Genomic DNA, 7,183 nt, shown 5'->3' on the forward strand with positions numbered 1-7,183 from the left:
TATTTTGTAACAGTGTTTTTTTATAATAATTTCTTTCTTTCTTTCTTTTTCTTCTTTTTTTCATTTTTAATTTCATGAAGACTATAATGATTATATCTCTGGCAACAGATTTTGAGAGTATTAACAGAGTCAGCCATTGCGGTGCGCACGAAGGCATGAAGTGCCTGACTATGGTGGTAGAAGCTGATCCAGGAGTTTTGTCGAGGAATGATATGCAGATGGGTGTGCATCACTCATTCTTAGACCACTCCACCTCTGTAAGAGAAGCAGCTGTTGACTTGGTTGGAAAATTTGTCCTATCACGCCCAGAAGTCTTGAACACATATTATAATATGATTGCTGCTAGAATTTTGGTGAGTTCCTGTTACGTGCAAGCTCTACTGTATGTCCTTTTTTATTTAATGTAAAGTTCAGTTCTTTATAGCATGATGATGGTATGAAAAGAGTGTTGGAAATCACAATTTTTCTTTCTTTTAGGACACGGTGTTAGTGTAAGAAAAAGAGTCATCAAGATTTTAAAAGGATATCTGTTTAGAGTGTCCAGACTTCAACAAAATTCCAGAGATTTGTGTGAAATGATCCGAAGAGTCAATGACGAGGAGGGTATCAAAAAACTAGTTCAGGAGGTCTTCCAGGTTAGTATATATATACGGTTTTCATATTCTGCTATATTTTCAGTGATGAAATGTGAAAATGTTATTGATAAACTACCAATTTCTATTTATCTATTTATTTATTGATTCATTCACTGATTCATAGAATACATATCCAGGGGTAAATTTACAAATTACCAATAGGTACCTACTAGAAATATGTAATAGACTCCAATCTTTATCTTTATAGCAGTTATATCATTGTAAGACTAGAGATTAGGTTTTCACATACATGATAATCAAATTATTAAAGTGATTATTAATAATAAAGTTAAAAAAAAAAAAAAAAAAATCAAAAGGTAATAGTGTATATGTTACTTTGATTTCATCTGTAAGACGCATCTTATTTTCATCTTTCAGAACATGTGGTTCACACCTGTGCGAGAGAGACCACAATTAGATGAAGAGTCATTATTGAGAAAAGTAAACAATATCACAGAAGTGGTTATAGCCTGCAAAGATACTGGCTTGGATTGGTTTGAACAGCTCTTGCACAGTGTAAGTTAAATTTCAAGTCAACTGTGATCATGTCTTTTAAATGTGTTTCAACCTTTCTGTAATCTTTGTTTCTTTCTTTTTCAAGTGTTTTTTTAAATATAATTTTATAATTTTCAAACCAACAGATGTTTCGCCCAAAGGAAGACAAAGATGATGTTACAAAGGTCAATACAGAACCTCCAAGTCATTAGTAACGGCTTGCAAGCAGATTGTAGACTGTTTGGTGAGACATATCTTGGTGCTGGAAGAGGGAGACCTGGAGAACCAGCCTACAGATCAGCCAAGAACCACATCACAGCGTCTTTTGGCATGTCACCAGACACTCTACCTCTTTGCTAAAATCCGTCCCCAACTTTTGGTGGACCATGCTATTACACTGCAACCATATTTGGCAGGGAGGTGTCGGGTAAGTTTTTGTTTTACAGTTTTTTAATATTTGCTGATAAATAAGAGTTAAGATATAGATTTGTCATTAAATGATAAAAATGATACCCTAACTTTAACTACCATTAATACTTATAATCTCCATTCTCAGACGCAAGGGATTACACAATGATTGGTGTGGTGGCTCGAACTTTAGAATTGGTTGTGCCTTTGATGGAGCACCCTAGTGAGACTTTCTTGTCTCACTAGAGAGGATGCGGTCAAATTAATCTTACAACATGATCGCACAGTTATAACATCTTGCTTGGCTCTTCTAGGTTCTATAGTCAACCTGTCACTAAAAACTATAGATTGATCAAAGATTGCTTTAACAGGTAAGAGTGTATTGTTAGATAATTTTTTGGGGCTAATTATTAGATCAAAAGTATTTCATTGACTGTATGTAGGAAGTCAAACAAGTAATCAATGACTAAAAGGCAAACATATTTCCTTCTGATTGTCTATCTGCAAGTTTATTCCTAGAACAACAAAGAAAATTATTTGATATATTACTTTGTACTTACGACATCTTTTTTTGTTGCAAGATCTATTCTTAAACTTTAAAGGGAGGAGGTTAGCCATTAGTTTTTTAAATTTTTCTTTTTACGGGTTTGTGAAAAAAAAAAAATTAAGAAAGCAAGCAAGCTTAGGATATGTTTCTGATGCCAAAAGAAAAAACAAAAACTGTATATTAAGAACCATGAAACAAATGCAATAAGAAGAATGTCATTGAATATAGTTTGTCTTTTTTGTGAAGATAAATCGTAGTACATAGAAAACAGATGCATAGATTGCCAAATTGGAATTGGCCAGGTGCAATGAACCCCATGTATACATAAGTTTACTAAATTTTTCTGTATTATTTACCCAACTGCAACAGAGACTTTTCACCAGCCTCTAGTTGCCAGCAAGTACTGGCTTGCTACAAATGCTCACATTCACATTTGCTAAGAAATTGGTAAACAGCACCTTAACCTTGACAGAATAATGTCATTTCATACTGGTTAAAATATAACATGGTTAAGATAGAAAAATTTTTCACTCATATGCTGAGGTCTTTTATCCTGATCTAAATTCTCTTTTTATTTAGGTATCACAGCTTTATTTCCGACTACAAAAGCTGAATGGGGAAAAAACCAGATAATCCTCGACTAGAGAATTATAAGCCCTTCTTCAGAAGAGCTCTCTATCCTTTGGCCTCCTGCTGAAACACTTTGACCTCAAGAACCAAGTAGTGAGATGTGGGCTGCCGGTAAGTCACAAAAACGCTTTGTGAAGACCACCGATAGATGGATTTTTAATGATTTGAAGTTTAGAAGCCCGTTTTTTGTTTAAAATTTGGGTTCATTTATATTTATACTCTTTCTTTTCCTTCTTGTTTTTGTTCTTCTTCAAAACGTTCAAACTTGTGAAAAATGAGTATGATGCGGGGAAAAGGATTAATTTTCATTTCTTGTGTCCATCATATTATTTTATTTTATGTATACCAGTGTATATATTGTACCAATTTCTCTCTCTCTCTCTCTCTAAAGGATAATATCACCGAGCAGTATTTGAGACCTTGATGTACTTCATGGGTTTTCCCCAATATAAACTTGCAGTACTGTACCCTTCAAGCAGTAGGGTTTGTTTGCATACGCCATATGAACTGATGATGGGGTCTCGCCTAAAGCAGCTGTATCATATGATGTTACTCGACCCGTCCGTTAACACCAAGCTGCGCACCCAGACCCTACAAAATGTGGAGACTTATCTCCAGGAGGAAGAAATCAGGATGATCAAGCAGATCAAGAGTGAAATTTTTTTAAAATCTATACACAAACTATATTTATTTTAAAACATACCATTTGTAACCTATCAGTTCTTTTTGATATGGCCAGTCCCAATGATGGACTCACTCTTAGGCTTTGTTTGTTGTTTCTTTTGAGGCCCATTGCTAATTATGATTTCTATGATTGTATGTAGATACAAAAACTATTTGTTTTGGAATCTTTTAACTGAAAACCTTTATTTTTCTGTTTCAGGGGCAAAAAGAAAACTCGTGAAAATCTGAAAGAAATGTGTGATGTTCAGTCTCCATGGCACAGCAATCATCCAGATGTATCTCAAAGGGTATAGTTTATATTTATTGTTGATTTAGATTTACAAATTACCTAGGTGTTGTGTGGTTAAAACATTGAGGAGAGATATATATAAGTAACCGTGGCATTTTAAAGACTTTTGATAAAAAAGAAAAAGAAAATGTAAACTAACTAGTGAATTAATATTTTTTTCAGGTTTAGAGTGTGTTGTAGCTGGCAGTGTGGTTGTCCGCCACTCAGCACTACGAGTGATCCAGCTGGTGTTAGCACAAGGGCTTGTCCACCCCGTCCAGATTGTACCTTTCTTGGTCTGCATGTCTACGACACAGAGGAAAACATAGCACATTCAGCAGATAAGCACTGCAGGACTAGAGAAGAAATACCCAGGCTTTATTGGGATGAAAGCTATGCAAGGTTTCCGGCTGTCGTACAGGTTGCAGTCATTGATTCAACCAGCAATGCCTACACGTGGGTTTCGGACCAAGGAAGGGGAACTCCCCGGAGCTCTTAAGGTTTCTTATATTCTATTATGCGGACGACAAGCAACACAGAAGAGCAGTGGCCTTTTCCTTACTGAAGCAGTTTGAGAGGCAGGCAGTAGTAGAATACTTGGTATTTAATGGTTTTTGAATTTGCAGCTGCCATTTTTCTTTTGTTGTAATAGAACCAATTTTTTTGTTGATCTTGAAATGGCTATCTTTGTATACTTTATTTAATAACATTAAATTTAATTATTTTTTTTTTTTTTTTTTATTTATGATCATATTTTTGACAATATAAAAAATGCCACAACTGAATCTTGTAAAAAAATCCTTGTGATTATTAGTACAGCATTTTATATTGCATTTTTCTCTCCTTACAGCGGACCAGTTTGACTGAACTGTTTTTATAGCAGACAAATCTAGCATACTTTCCCTATCAGGTGCTAGATGAACCATTATTCATTATACACCATAAGATATAATGATCTCTGTCACGGTACTAATCTGCTCCAGAGCTTCAGGGAGGCAAGTGTTCTCATTCTTGCTTTACTTCTTTGTATTTGATCTAGAAATTTCATGTTCTGTATATGCACAAAATGACTAATGACTAATTCTTCATCTGTCAATTACAGGCCCTCCTCCCACCTCCAAATGCAGAGATGAAAATAAACCCAGAAACTAGACAGCCAGAGTATGTAGATGACTTGGATGATGAGGAGGATGTAGAAGTGTATTTATCCCGCCTCCCACCTTGCCTCACTCCACTTGTGGAATGTATCAATGCCTCTCAGGGATGCCTCCTGTTGCTCATGTTGAAGGACATTTTAAGGAGATCTATGGCATTACAGATGGGGAAGTAAAGTTTGATGTCCCTAAGCATTATTATGTTATAACAGAAGTGCTTCTTTTACCATATTAGATTATCAGCTATATCTAAGACAAGAATAAAAGCAATATTCCAATTGATTTTTGAAAGGTCCTCATAGCGTAAGTTGTTCTCAAACAATTTAGAAATAATGCCATCTTAAATCTGCTACAAATTGATTTAAAAAGGTCTTCATTGCTGCAATTGATCCTCTATTCTTAAACAACTTGTAAATAGTAAATATATTTCTGTTGTATTAGTTATTATAGAAAATATGAGAGTAAGGGATGCACTTCATTTTTTGTAAGAAATACATGTAACAAAATATGACCTAACTTAAAACTTTCATTTTAGGAAAATTTCGCAGTATTCACCCTCCGACACATCGAAGCAGTATGAAAAGGGGGCTTCTAGAAAAAGTACGTCGAAGTTTAACCCCAAAGCTATTCTAAAACGATTAAAGGAAGAACCTGTAAACGATGTTGACATGGTCGATGATACTCGGCAGAAGGTTGACCTCATCACACAGTACCTTGATGTAAGTGCTATTATTGATTCAAAAGAATCTTCATGGTATCTAGACAAGCATACAATAGCATGATATTTTTTTGATACTCTAGAACTTGTTTTGATAAAAAAAAAAAAAAGAAAGAAAAAGGGGGAGGGGAGGATTATTGCTTCAAAATAAAGAAAGCTGCTTGGAATACCAGTGGCCTTTTAACCATATTCAGTCAAAAGTTTTTGGTACGTAAACCCATATGCTGTTAACAATAATGAATTTTCAAGAGGAAGTGTAATGTATATTTATTTATTTTTAAGAAGTAAGAGGAACATCCTGGCCCCTTACGGGCCTATAACTCTGTTTAACCCACACATAACAGTTGTAATCACACCATGGTTTCGCGTCCCTCACACATTAAACAGATTTCCACTTATTTGGCCCTTTCTGGAGTCATTTAGGACAAATACCCCTCAAAAATGGAATTGGTGCACCATTGCATGTATTCACATGCCACCCATAATTGTGTCCAGGTAAACTGGCATGTATGTACATACCATCCGTAATTGTGTCCAGATAAACCATGACGTATGTATTTGCCACTCAGCAGTTAAGGGTTAAAGGTTTCTTTCCTGAACAACCACAGCCCGAGCCAAACACACACACTACTATTTATCTTTGAGCAAGCTGTAAAGATGTTAGGTTAGGTTAGGTTAACCTAACCTTGCAATGGCGGTATCTGAAATCACTCAGTGTCACTGATTCTGGAGGCTTCTGGCAACGGCCCTGCTGTTTGGCCTGGGAGTCCGCTACATGTAGCAAAACTTTCTGCCCAGTGCCCTCTAACGATGCGCGAAGTCTATAGCCGTACCCGGCACATTGAGTCTATTTGTTATAATGGCTATAAGTGTGGCCCAGCAGATATAGGTTAAATCCAAAAGAGATAAAAATCAGAGGAAGTATCCATTCTGGTATTCTACATTATTGCTCTGATGAGATGAGATCTCTTAGAATGTAGAAGACAAAAATTTTTGGTTGTGTGAAGGGAAGCTTTACCTGACTTAGAGAGGTGACGTGAGCCATACACCAGTTATCTCTTTTCTGTTCCCATGAGGTCTGATACAAAAGTTATTAAAAAGTGAAAAAGAAGACAGTGGTGGAGGACCTTACAAATAAACTGGATAGCCTATTTCAGCCTGATTTGTTTGTGGATGAATAGAAACCAAACACCCTGATAGTCATGAAACTGAAAGGATAAGGGAACATAACACACTGTTCAGCCCACAGTCCAAACAGGCTGAGGCTGGTTGCCATGACCATTCCTTTATATCAATGGTGGCATGAAAGGATAAAGATACTATGAGGGAAGAGAATATAATGCTTAATGTGAATCCAACCAGTGGTTAGCTCCAATTAAACTTGCAATCCATCAGGTGAAGGAAGCAAGGAGGATTTATGGGCCCCTTAGTACATAGATGGTCACACCATGAACTGCTTCATCCTTCATTTATCATATTGAGGGGTGTACAAAAACTACTGGCCTTGAAAATGATGGTAATGGATTAGTGTTTTGCCATTCTATCTAGTAGGGGATTACCATAACTTTACTATTTTGGATAGAGCTGCAGCACTCCACCCCATTATAAGAATGTGCTAAAATGTGCAAGATTAGAGAAAAATAA

General features: G+C 36.0%; 1 pseudogene; it reads left to right on the forward strand.

The window, feature by feature from the left end:
* LOC119583390 overlaps positions 1-5,889 on the forward strand; it is a 16,556-nt pseudogene extending 10,667 nt beyond the window's left edge.
* Positions 5,890-7,183: the final 1,294 nt, after the last annotated feature.

The sequence above is a fragment of the Penaeus monodon genome, chromosome 17 (assembly GCF_015228065.2).
Source record: "Penaeus monodon isolate SGIC_2016 chromosome 17, NSTDA_Pmon_1, whole genome shotgun sequence".
In the NCBI taxonomy this organism is placed as follows: Eukaryota; Metazoa; Arthropoda; class Malacostraca; order Decapoda; family Penaeidae; genus Penaeus; species Penaeus monodon.